The 12,500-nt window shown below is 49.3% G+C and overlaps 1 pseudogene; it reads left to right on the forward strand.

Annotated features, from left to right (window-relative positions):
* Positions 1 to 2,697, forward strand: part of LOC128870667 (large subunit ribosomal RNA) — a 2,775-nt pseudogene extending 78 nt beyond the window's left edge.
* Positions 2,698 to 12,500: the final 9,803 nt, after the last annotated feature.

Here is a 12,500-nt window from a genome sequence, read left to right on the forward strand (position 1 = left end):
CTTAGTAGCGGCGAGCGAAAAGAAAATAGTTCAGCACTAAGTCACTTTGTCTATATGTCAAATGTGAGATGCAGTGTATGGAATATCTTAATATCTAGTATGAGAAATTAACGATTTAAGTCCTTCTTAAATGAGGCCATTTACCCATAGAGGGTGCCAGGCCCGTATAACGTTAATGGTTACTAGAAAGATATATCCAAAGAGTCGTGTTGCTTGATAGTGCAGCACTAAGTGGGTGGTAAACTCCATCTAAAACTAAATATAACCATGAGACCGATAGTAAACAAGTACCGTGAGGGAAAGTTGAAAAGAACTCTGAATAGAGAGTTAAATAGTACGTGAAACTGCTTAGAGGTTAAGCCCGATGAACCTGAATATCCATTATGAAAAATTCATCATTAAATAATTAAAAATAATGTGCATTTTTTTCATATAAGGACATTGTAATCTATTAACATAATAAAGTATTTATCAAAAGATCATTGGTGATATTAAGTTTATTTAAATTAATTTGCTTTTTAAGCATATTAACATAGAATAAATACTAATGATTTGATAAAGTGTTGATAGATTTTATTATATATAATGCTAAAATTCATTTTTTGAATTTTACAAAAAATTTAATATCTATGATATTAATATTTATTTGTATGCGTTTATATGATTAACAATGCGAAAGATTCAGGATACCTTCGGGACCCGTCTTGAAACACGGACCAAGGAGTCTAACATATGTGCAAGTCATTGAGTTATATTAAACTTAATGGCATAATTAACTTAACTTAAAAATATAATGGGATTAATTTTTAGTCTATTTTCTTAAATAGTCAATTAATTCAATCCCGGGGCGTTCCATATAGTTATGTATAATGATAATTTATTATTATTTATACCTCTAACTGGAGCGTACCTTGAGCATATATGCTGTGACCCGAAAGATGGTGAACTATACTTGATCAGGTTGAAGTCAGGGGAAACCCTGATGGAAGACCGAAACAGTTCTGACGTGCAAATCGATTGTCAGAATTGAGTATAGGGGCGAAAGACCAATCGAACCATCTAGTAGCTGGTTCCCTCCGAAGTTTCCCTCAGGATAGCTGGTGCATTTAAAAATTATATAAAATAATCTTATCTGGTAAAGCGAATGATTAGAGGCCTTAGGGTCGAAACGATTTTAACCTATTCTCAAACTTTAAATGGGTAAGAACCTCACCTTTCTTGATATGAAGGTTGAGGTTATGATATAATGTGCCCAGTGGGCCACTTTTGGTAAGCAGAACTGGCGCTGTGGGATGAACCAAACGTAATGTTACGGTGCCTAAATTAACAACTCATGCAGATACCATGAAAGGCGTTGGTTGCTTAAAACAGCAGGACGGTGGACATGGAAGTCGTAATCCGCTAAGGAGTGTGTAACAACTCACCTGCCGAAGCAACTAGCCCTTAAAATGGATGGCGCTTAAGTTGTATACCTATACATTACCGCTAAAGTAGATGATTTATAAAACAATTTCGATTGATTTATAAATTTTGAAACTTTAGTGAGTAGGAGGGTACAATAGTGTGCTTAGAAGTGTTTGGCGTAAGCCTGCATGGAGCCGCTATTGGTACAGATCTTGGTGGTAGTAGCAAATAATCGAATGAGACCTTGGAGGACTGAAGTGGAGAAGGGTTTCGTGTGAACAGTGGTTGATCACGAGTTAGTCGGTCCTAAGTTCAAGGCGAAAGCCGAAAATTTTCAAGTTTTTAATAAAAAAATATTAATAAAATTTATATATATATATTAAAAAATAATTAAATACTTGAATTATTTTGAACGAAAGGGAATACGGTTCCAATTCCGTAACCTGTTGAGTATCCGTTTGTTATTAAAAATGGGCCTTGTGCTCATCCTGGCAACAGGAACGACCATAAAGAAGCCGTCGAGAGATATCGGAAGAGTTTTCTTTTCTGTTTTATAGTCGTACTACCATGGAAGTCTTTCGAAGAGAGATATGGTAGATGGACTAGAAGAGCATGACATTTACTGTTGTGTCGATATTTTCTCCTCGGACCTTGAAAATTTATGGTGGGGTCACGCAAACTTCTCAACAGGCCGTACCAATATCCGCAGCTGGTCTCCAAGGTGAAGAGTCTCTAGTCGATAGAATAATGTAGGTAAGGGAAGTCGGCAAATTAGATCCGTAACTTCGGGATAAGGATTGGCTCTGAAGATTGAGATAGTCGGGCTTGATTGGGAAGCAATACCATGGTTTATGTACTCGTTCTGGGTAAATAGAGAATTACGATTCTTGTTCCCCGGATAGTAGTTACGTAGCCAATTGTGGAACTTTCTTGCTAAAATTTTTAAGGAATTATATCATTCGATATATATTCTTTTTAAATTATAACGATTATCAATTAACAATCAATTCAGAACTGGCACGGACTTGGGGAATCCGACTGTCTAATTAAAACAAAGCATTGTGATGGCCCTAACGGGTGTTGACACAATGTGATTTCTGCCCAGTGCTCTGAATGTCAAAGTGAAGAAATTCAAGTAAGCGCGGGTAAACGGCGGGAGTAACTATGACTCTCTTAAGGTAGCCAAATGCCTCGTCATCTAATTAGTGACGCGCATGAATGGATTAACGAGATTCCTACTGTCCCTATCTACTTCATTCTCAGTCTGACTGTTGAATAGTGCGGACGTCTCGTGTGTTGAGCGGTGATTTGCGATCTTTTTTGCGATTTCTTTTGCGGTTACATTCGTGTGTGAATATCGGTGCGTGATACCGTTTTTCGAGTGACGCCAATTTTTTGCGTGGCTGTACGTGTTTCGTACAGCGTAGTGATTTATTGGACGCTTGAGTGAGTGCCGTTGTGCGAGTGACGCTACTTTTGTCGTAGCTGTACCATAGCGGTACAGTGTTTACGAGTGATTGGAAGTGCCGTACGGTAGTGTTGTTGGACACTCTAGTGAGTGCCACTATACTCCGTACTATTGACACATAGTGCGTGCGTGTGAGTGCTGCTATATACATAGCGTCGGTAATTTTCCGCTAAAGTTGTTTACAACTTTTGTGGGCGTGCCGTTATTTTTTTGGCGTGGTGTTTTGCGCGTGCCGTTATTTTTCGGCGTGGTTTTTGGCGCGTGCCGTTAGTTCTCGGCGTCGGTTTAGTGTCGCGCTGTTATTTTTCGGCGTGGGTTCCTTGAGTGCGTGTACACTAGGTAGTCGTGCCGCTATATTGCCATATTTGGCAACGGTAAAAAGGGCGTCCCCTTTTGTGCGTGGGTTGAGTACTGCGCTAAGGTTGAATACCTTGTGCAGGTGCTGCAAACAGAGCGTGCTGCGTTTTTGCCTGAGGTCGAGCTCGGCGTTAGCTCCACCTTGGTCGACCCGTCCTTGTTCGGGGAACAGTGTTCCGTCCGGCAAGGCATTGGTGGTGGCCTTTGCCAGACCTTTGGTTGGCGCTGTGGGCTACGCCCTCGCGCTTTGCTTTGGCTCGCCGATAGGTGCAGCCGCTGTGTGCGTGCCTGTGCGGGGTTCATTCCTGCCGTACAGTATTTGCCGTCGCCCAAAAGGGACCCAATTTTTGTTGTTGCTCGGGAGGCCTTTTACCGGCGAATTCGGCAACCTTAGTGGTGGAGCTTTGGGCTATGCCCAAATTAGAAGGCTTGAGGAAGAGGGCGAACACCCCTCTTCCAAGCGGTTCGGCGGTGCCATCGTCGGCAATGGACGAGACGACGTCCGGAGAGGAGGAGGTGATTTTGCGGTCTCCTCCCCGTACTAAGAAGAAGACCGCTGCAGGTGCCGCGGTCCCGGTGGGTAAGTCGATTTTGAAGGTATCGAGTAAGTCGGGGGCGAGTGGAAGCGAGGGCGCTTCCGAAAGTGGAAAGATTGGGAGTGGGAGCAAGGGGCGGAAGACGGGGGAGAAATTAGGTCCAGCAGGGAAGCGGTTGGAGAAAATCCGCGGGGAATTGGGTGCTTCCCTGGAAGGTTTGGGTACGTTCGGTGGAGATGCCGAACGCAAGAAAGTTGGGGGCGAATTTATGGGGCGCTTCAAGTCCATTGTGACGGCCTTTAGTGGTGCCGTCATAGACATGGACGGCGTCCCGAAAAGTGTGGCAAAAGACCTCCTAGGATACTCCTTGGAGTTTGAGGAGCTTTTTGTGGAGATGGTGGCGGAGATCGCCCATCTTCGTGGGCGGTTGGAAGCCACAAAGGTAAATAGGGAGGAAGCACCTCGGAGGACGGCTGGAGCTGCGCTGGCTGGTACAGCGATGATGCCGGCACCTCAGGCGCCTGCGCCTGTGTTGCCTGCGTTGCCGGTGCCCAAGCCAGTTGAGACCTGGTCGGTCGTAGTGAGGGGTAAAACCCCCACTACGTCCAAAGAGGTGATTAAAAAAGTGGTAAAGGAGGTAGGGCCTTCCATGGGGGTAAGGGTGCACGAGGTGCGCCCGTTGAAGGATGGAGGTGCGATTATTCGCACCCCATCAGTTGCTGAGAGGGATAACTTGGCGAAAAATGCCAAGTTTTCCGAGGTGGGGCTCGATGTGAGCATACGTCGGAAGCTGGGGCCTAGGGTTGTGGTCCAAGGGGTCCACACGGAGATCTCCTCTGACGAGTTCATGGGAGAGTTGTTCCGTTTGAACCTCAAGGAGTTCAGCCCTGGGTGCCTTGAGAAGGACGTGAGGATGATCAGCCGTCCTTGGAAGGTCAGCCCCGATGGGGTGACGAATGTTGTCCTTGAGGGAACGGACATGCTAATGTCCGCCCTCCTGGAAGCAGGTCGTTGCTACGTTAAGTGGTTTTCCTTCCGGGTACGGCCGGACCAACTGACGCCCGGCTGCTTCCGATGCATGGGTTTCGATCACAGGGTGGCAGAATGCAGAGCCAAGAAGGATGTCTGCCGAAGGTGCGGGCAGGAAGGGCACAGGAGTGCAGGTTGCGGCAATGCCCCGCATTGTCGCAACTGTGCATTTAAGGGCAAGCCAGCCGGACATTTGATGATGTCCACTGTCTGCCCGGTGTACTGTGCCATTGTTGCCCGTGCGAACGCTAGACATTGATGGTTGAACTATATCAACTGAACTGTCAGGGGTCTTATGCCGTGATGTGTGAATTGGGGGCGTGTATGTCGGAGGGGGGCTGCGGCATTGCTTTGCTCCAGGAACCATACTCCACCAATGGGGTGGTGAGAGGTCTTCCTGGGGGCTTCAGGGTCTTTACGGACCTTGGAGTCAATGCCGCAGTAGCTGTGTGTGAGCCAAGCTACTCTTGTGTAGTAGTTGACTCATCACAGTGGGGAGTATGTGTGTGTGTCGAGGGGGAATTCGGCAGAATGAATGTCGTCAGCTTGTACTGCAAGTTTGACGAGCCTCTAGAGCCCTACTTAAGATACATTGATGCGGTGCTACTACATGAGAGTAGTATTCCTGCCATCGTGTGTCTTGATGCGAATGCTACCTCCCCGATGTGGTTCAGCAAGGTATCCAGGCATAGTGCTGGATATCGGAGCCACGATCGGGGTGAGGTTATGAGCGAATGGCTTGTGGCGAATAACCTCCTCGTAGCAAACGAACCAAGCGTATGGTATACGTTTGAGGGGCCTAGAGGTGTGAGTGACATTGACGTGACGCTCATGAATGACGCAGCAGCGAGTAGGTTCGAGTGTAAATGGAGTGTTAGGGGGGGTTGGGGAATTAGTGACCATAATTTAATACAAATTATGGTTACTCCCCGTACCCCGCAGCTAGAAGGGGGGAGTCCATTGAGGCGATGGCGTACCTCGTGTACTGACTGGAACCGATATGGACATACTGTTAGGGAAGCGGTATTGGATATACCGCTTAGTGAGTTTGAGGAATTGGGGGTTGACGAGCAAATTGCTCGTCTATCTGAATGTGTCTGGGGAGTGAATGACTCAGTGTTTAGGAAAGCTAGGGCTGTGAGAATGAAAGGTGTGAAATGGTGGACTAGCGAGTTGAACTCAAAGAGGAGGTCTGTCCGGCGCTTGAGGCGGTTGTTTCAACGCGGCAGGCGGACCAATTCGGAGAATCTGTCTCAGCTCAAGTATCAGTTTAGTGTAGGGATGAAAGAATATAAGAAGATGCTTGTGAGAGTTAAGGAGGAAGAGTGGAGGAGATTTGTGGGGGAAAATAGGGACGACCCTTGGGGACAGGTCTTTAGGATCTGTCGGGGTCGTCGAAATGAGATGGCTAGCTCTCTTCGCGTAGGTGATACTGTATTATCGACGTGGAGAGAGTGCGCCAATGTTTTGTTAGGCGAGTTCTTTCCCAGGGCTGAGGTTCAAGTTCCTCCTGCACAAGAGGTGCCTGTCCCTCCACTAGACGTTGGGGAGTTGGACTATGCGTTTGGCCTGGTCAGGTCTAAAAGGTCTCCAGGTTTCGATGGTTTGAACGGAGAGATGTGCAAATGCTTGTGGAAGTTCATTCCGGAATATTTGGAGGCCATTTATGATAAATGCATATGGGAGGGATATTTTCCACGCGAGTGGAAAGTTGCTAGGGTCGTCGTACTCTTGAAGTCGCCCGATAAGATCAGGAGCGATCCTCGATCTTATCGTGGTATCAGCCTCCTTCCAGTACTTGGAAAAGTGCTGGAAAGGGTTATGGTTGAGCGGCTTCAGGAGCTAACTCGGGGTGTTAGGTCGGATAGGCAGTATGGTTTCAGGAAAGGACGTAGTATAGAAGATGCGTGGATGTATGTTCAGAGTGTAGTTAGGGAAAACGTCAATAAATATGTCCTTGGCATGTTTATTGACTTCAAGGGGGCCTTTGACTACTTGCGCTGGGACCGGGTGTTACAACGGCTAGAGGAGCTTGGCTGTCCGGAAATTGCTCTATGGCGGAGTTATTTTTCGGACAGAAAAGCATCTATTGTAGGAGTGGGCGGGAGTGTGGAGATTGGGGTGGCTCGAGGCTGTCCGCAGGGATCCATCTGTGGTCCCTTCATTTGGAACCTCATGATGGACTCCCTGCTTCGGCAGTTAGAGCCACTTTGTAAACACTGTGCGTATGCGGACGACCTTCTCATTTTGGTTGAGGGTCGTTCGCGTGAGGAACTGGAGCGAGTGGGGGGGCAGCTCCTTACATTGACCCACAATTGGGGGGTAGATGTGGGAGTGGATATATCGATGGACAAAACGGTGACAATGCTGCTTAAGGGCAGATTGTCCCCGAGTCGTCCACCGATTGTCCGTTTGAATGGGGTAGGGATTAGGTATGTGACGCAAGTCAAATACCTGGGGGTAACTATGAGTGAAAGGATGTGTTTTACTCCACACTTAGTGTTGTTGAGGGAGCGGCTGCAGGCAGTTGTTGGGCAAGTGCGTCGCGTAGTCAGATTTGACTGGGGTCTTAGCCGACGCGCGGTTCGTACCGTATATCGGGGCCTATTTGTGGCCTGTGCCACTTATGGTGCCGCTATATGGTACGAATGGGCTTTGAAGTCGGTTGGCAAACGTCATCTGATGGCGTGCCAGCGCATTATGTTGCTTGCCTGCTTGCCTGTATGCCGTACAGTGAGTACGGATGCGTTGCAGGTGTTGTTAGGTGCGCCTCCTCTTGACCTGTTAGTCGTGCAACGGGCGGTTGCCTTCAGGTTGAGAAGGAGGCTTTGTATGCCGCTGCGTGTTGGATGGTTATCCGACGGTGATGTAGGAAGGGGGTTTTTAGAGTGTAAAAGGTTGTTGAATGAATGTATGCTTCGTGGGTGGCAAAACCGTTGGGACAATAGTTCCAAAGGTCGCGTGACATACGAGTACATTCGGGATGTTTCCTTTGTCGGGGAAAATCCAGATTTTGGATTTTCCCTCAGCCTAGGATTCCTCCTTACTGGACATGGGCCTCTTAATGCATATTTGCATGAGAGGCGCTTGTCCACAAGTGAGGAATGTGTTTGTGGGTCGGCAAGAGAGGACTGGGTGCACGTCCTCTGTGAATGCCCGATGTACTCAGACATTAGGAATCTTGCGGGTGTGGGGATAAGTTGGACTGATGGACGGTATGATGTGAGTGGTGTGATTGCCAACCGTCGGAATGTCGAAATGTTAGGGCAATATGCGCGTGAGGTGTTTAGGCGGCGACGTAATTTAAGGCGTTCAGTTGATTAGTTTTTAGCCGTTCTTGTCTGTGCATTCTGTTGTGGGATTGGGGCTTAGGTGCGGGGAATGGCCACCAGTCCAGAGCTGTATGGAAGCTCAACTGGTAGTAGTCTCGGCTACGAGGTCTGACCGGAGACTTAAATCTGGTACCACGGGGAACAGGGGCCCTCGGAGCTTGCTCCGACCTGTTCTTGAGGTAGGCCCTTCGGGGAGTATCGTGGTGGCTGTGGTTAACACCTAAATGCGGGTAGAGCCTTTTGGCTCGATGTGGAGTTGCAATGCAACCGGGTGCCGGGACCCATAGAACGGCAGAGGGTTAGATAGACCTCGAACCCTACCAAGGTGGTTAGTGTGTCCATTCCACACTACCAATTGGTATCCTTAAATGCTTCGGCATTTTTGGGGCGCTGATCAACGCATTGTTTTGATCCGTTGTGCTTTTGAGCACCGTGGGTTTGGGCTGTCGCCAGCAGGAACTCACGTAAAAACCCTACACGACGATGTCCCTATCTACTCATTCTCAGTCTGACTGTTGAATAGTGCGGACGTGTCGTGTGCTAAGCGGTGATCTGCGATTTTTTGCGATTTGCTTGTTGTTACATTCGTGTGTGAATACCGGTGCGTGATACCGTTTTTCGAGTGACGCCAATTTTTTGCGTGGCTGTACGTGTTTCGTACAGCGTAGTGATTTATTGGACGCTTGAGTGAGTGCCGTTGTGCGAGTGACGCTACTTTTGTCGTAGCTGTACCATAGCGGTACAGTGTTTACGAGTGATTGGAAGTGCCGTACGGTAGTGTTGTTGGACACTCTAGTGAGTGCCACTATACTCCGTACTATTGACACATAGTGCGTGCGTGTGAGTGCTGCTATATACATAGCGTCGGTAATTTTCCGCTAAAGTTGTTTACAACTTTTGTGGGCGTGCCGTTATTTTTTTGGCGTGGTGTTTTGCGCGTGCCGTTATTTTTCGGCGTGGTTTTTGGCGCGTGCCGTTAGTTCTCGGCGTCGGTTTAGTGTCGCGCTGTTATTTTTCGGCGTGGGTTTGAGTGCGTGTACACTAGGTAGTCGTGCCGCTATATTGCCATATTTGGCAATAGTAAAAAGGGCGTCCCCTTTTGTGCGTGGGTACAGTACTGTGCCAAGGTTGAATACCTTGTGCAGGTGCTACGACCAAAGCGTGTTGTGTTTTTGCCTGAGGTCGAGCTCGGCGTTAGCTCCACCTTGGTCGACCCGTCCTTGTTCGGGGAACAGTGTTCCGTCCGGCAAGGCATTGGTGGTGGCCTTTGCCAGACCTTTGGTTGGCGCTGTGGGCTACGCCCTCGCGCTTTGCTTTGGCTCGCCGATAGGTGCAGCCGCTGTGTGCGTGCCTGTGCGGGGTTCATTCCTGCCGTACAGTATTTGCCGTCGCCCAAAAGGGACCCTATTTTTGTTGTTGCTCGGGAGGCCTTTATCCGGCGAATTCGGCAACCTAGGTGTGAGGGTCGTTGGGCTATGCCCAAACTTGACGGTATTCGGAAGAGGGCGAACACCCCTCTTCCAAGCGGTTCGGCGGTGCCTTCGTCGGCAATGGAGGAAACGACGTCCGGAGAGGAGGAGGTGATTTTGCGGTCTCCTCCTCGTATTAAGAAGAAAACCGCTGGTGGTGCAGCGGTCCCGGTGGAGAAAACGGGTAAGTCGGTTGTGAAGGTATCTGAAAAGGTACCTTCGAGTAAGTCGGGGGCGAGTGGAAGCGAGGGCGCTTCCGAAAGTGGTAAAATTGGGAGTGGGAAAAAGGGGCGGAAGGCAGGGGAAAAATTAGGTCCCGCAGGGGAGTATTTCGAGAAATTCCGCAGGAATTTGGGTGCTCCCCTGGAGAATTTGGGAACGTTCGGTGGGGGTGCCGAACAAAAGAAAGTTGGGGGGCAGTTTATGGGGCGCTTCAAGTCCATTGTGACGGCCTTTAGTGGAGCCGTCATAGACATGGACGGCGTCCCGAAAAGTGTGGTAAAGGACCTCCTTGGATACTCCTTGGAGTTTGAGGAGCTTTTTGTTGACATGGTGGCGGAGATCGCCCATCTTCGTGGGCGGTTGGAAGCCACAAAGATAACTAGGGAGGAAGCACCTCGGAGGACGGCTGGAGCTGCGCTGGCTGGTGCAGCGCTGATGCCGGCACCTCAGGCGCCTGCGCCTGTGTTGCCTGCGTTGCCGGTGCCCAAGCCAGTTGAGACCTGGTCGGTCGTAGTGAGGGGTAAAACCCCCACTACATCCAAGGAGGTCATTAAGAAAGTGGTAAAGGAGGTAGGGCCTTCCATGGGGGTTAGGGTGCACGAGGTGCGCCCGTTGAAGGATGGAGGTGCGATTATTCGCACCCCATCAGTTGCTGAGAGGGATAACTTGGCAAAAAATGCCAAGTTTTCCGAGGTGGGGCTCGATGTGAGCGTACGTCGGAAGCTGGGGCCTAGGGTTGTGGTCCAGGGGGTCCACACGGAGATCTCCCCTGACGAGTTCATGGGAGAGTTGTTCCGTTTGAACCTCAAGGAGTTCAGCCCTGGGTGCCTTGAGAAGGACGTGAGGATGGTCAGCCGTCCTTGGAAGGTCAGCCCTGATGGGGTGACGAACGTGGTCCTTGAGGGTACGGACATGTTAATGTCCGCCCTCTTGGAAGCGGGTCGTTGCTACATAAAGTGGTTTTCCTTCCGGGTACGGCCGGACCAACTGACGCCCGGCTGCTTCCAATGCATGGGCTTTGATCACAGGGTGGCAGAGTGCAGAGCCAAGAAGGATGTCTGCCGAAGGTGCGGGCAAGAAGGACACAGGAGTGCAGGTTGTGGCAATGCCCCGCATTGTCGCAACTGTGCATTTAAGGGCAAGCCAGCCGGACATCTGATGATGTCCACTGTCTGCCCGGTGTACTGTGCCATTGTTGCCCGTGCGCTCGCTAGACATTGATGGTTGAACTATATCAACTGAACTGTCAGGGGTCTTATGCCGTGATGTGTGAATTGGGGGCGTGTATGTCGGAGGGGGGCTGCGGCATTGCTTTGCTCCAGGAACCATACTCCACCAATGGGGTGGTGAGAGGTCTTCCTGGGGGCTTCAGGGTCTTTACGGACCTTGGAGTCAATGCCGCAGTAGCTGTGTGTGAGCCAAGCTACTCTTGTGTAGTAGTTGACTCATCACAGTGGGGAGTATGTGTGTGTGTCGAGGGGGAATTCGGCAGAATGAATGTCGTCAGCTTGTACTGCAAGTTTGACGAGCCTCTAGAGCCCTACTTAAGATACATTGATGCGGTGCTACTACATGAGAGTAGCATTCCTGCCATCGTGTGTCTTGATGCGAATGCTACCTCCCCGATGTGGTTCAGCAAGGTATCCAGGCATAGTGCTGGATATCGGAGCCACGATCGGGGTGAGGTTATGAGCGAATGGCTTGTGGCGAATAACCTCCTCGTAGCAAACGAACCAAGCGTATGGTATACGTTTGAGGGGCCTAGAGGTGTGAGTGACATTGACGTGACGCTCATGAATGACGCAGCAGCGAGTAGGTTCGAGTGTAAATGGAGTGTTAGGGGGGGTTGGGGAATTAGTGACCATAATTTAATACAAATTATGGTTACTCCCCGTACCCAGCAGTTAGAAGGGGGGAGTCCATTGAGGCGATGGCGTACCTCGTGTACTGACTGGAACCGATATGGACATACTGTTAGGGAAGCGGTATTAGGTATACCGCTTAGTGAGTTTGAGGAATTGGGGGTTGACGAGCAAATTGCTCGTCTATCTGAATGTGTCTGGGGAGTGAATGACTCAGTGTTTAGGAAAGCTAGGGCTGTGAGAATGAAAGGTGTGAAATGGTGGACTAGCGAGTTGAACTCAAAGAGGAGGTCTGTCCGGCGCTTGAGGCGGTTGTTTCAACGCGGCAGGCGGACCAATTCGGAGAATCTGTCTCAGCTCAAGTATCAATTTAGTGTAGGGATGAAAGAGTATAAGAAGATGCTTGTGAGAGTCAAGGAGGAAGAGTGGAGGAGATTTGTGGGTGAAAATAGGGACGACCCTTGGGGACAGGTCTTTAGGATCTGTCGGGGTCGTCGAAATGAGATGGCTAGTTCTCTTCGCGTAGGTGATACTGTATTATCGACGTGGAGAGAGTGCGCCAATGTTTTGTTAGGCGAGTTCTTTCCCAGGGCTGAGGTTCAAGTTCCTCCTGCACAAGAGGTGCCTGTCCCTCCACTAGACGTTGGGGAGTTGGACAATGCATTTGGCCTGGTCAGGTCTAAAAGGTCTCCAGGTTTCGATGGTTTGAACGGAGAGATGTGCAAATGCTTGTGGAAGTTCATTCCGGAATATTTGGTGGCCATTTATGATAAATGCATATGGGAGGGATATTTTCCACGCGAGTGGAAAGTTGCTAGGGT

The sequence above is a fragment of the Anastrepha ludens genome, unplaced genomic scaffold, assembly GCF_028408465.1.
Source record: "Anastrepha ludens isolate Willacy unplaced genomic scaffold, idAnaLude1.1 ptg000018l, whole genome shotgun sequence".
Classification (NCBI taxonomy): domain Eukaryota; kingdom Metazoa; phylum Arthropoda; class Insecta; order Diptera; family Tephritidae; genus Anastrepha; species Anastrepha ludens.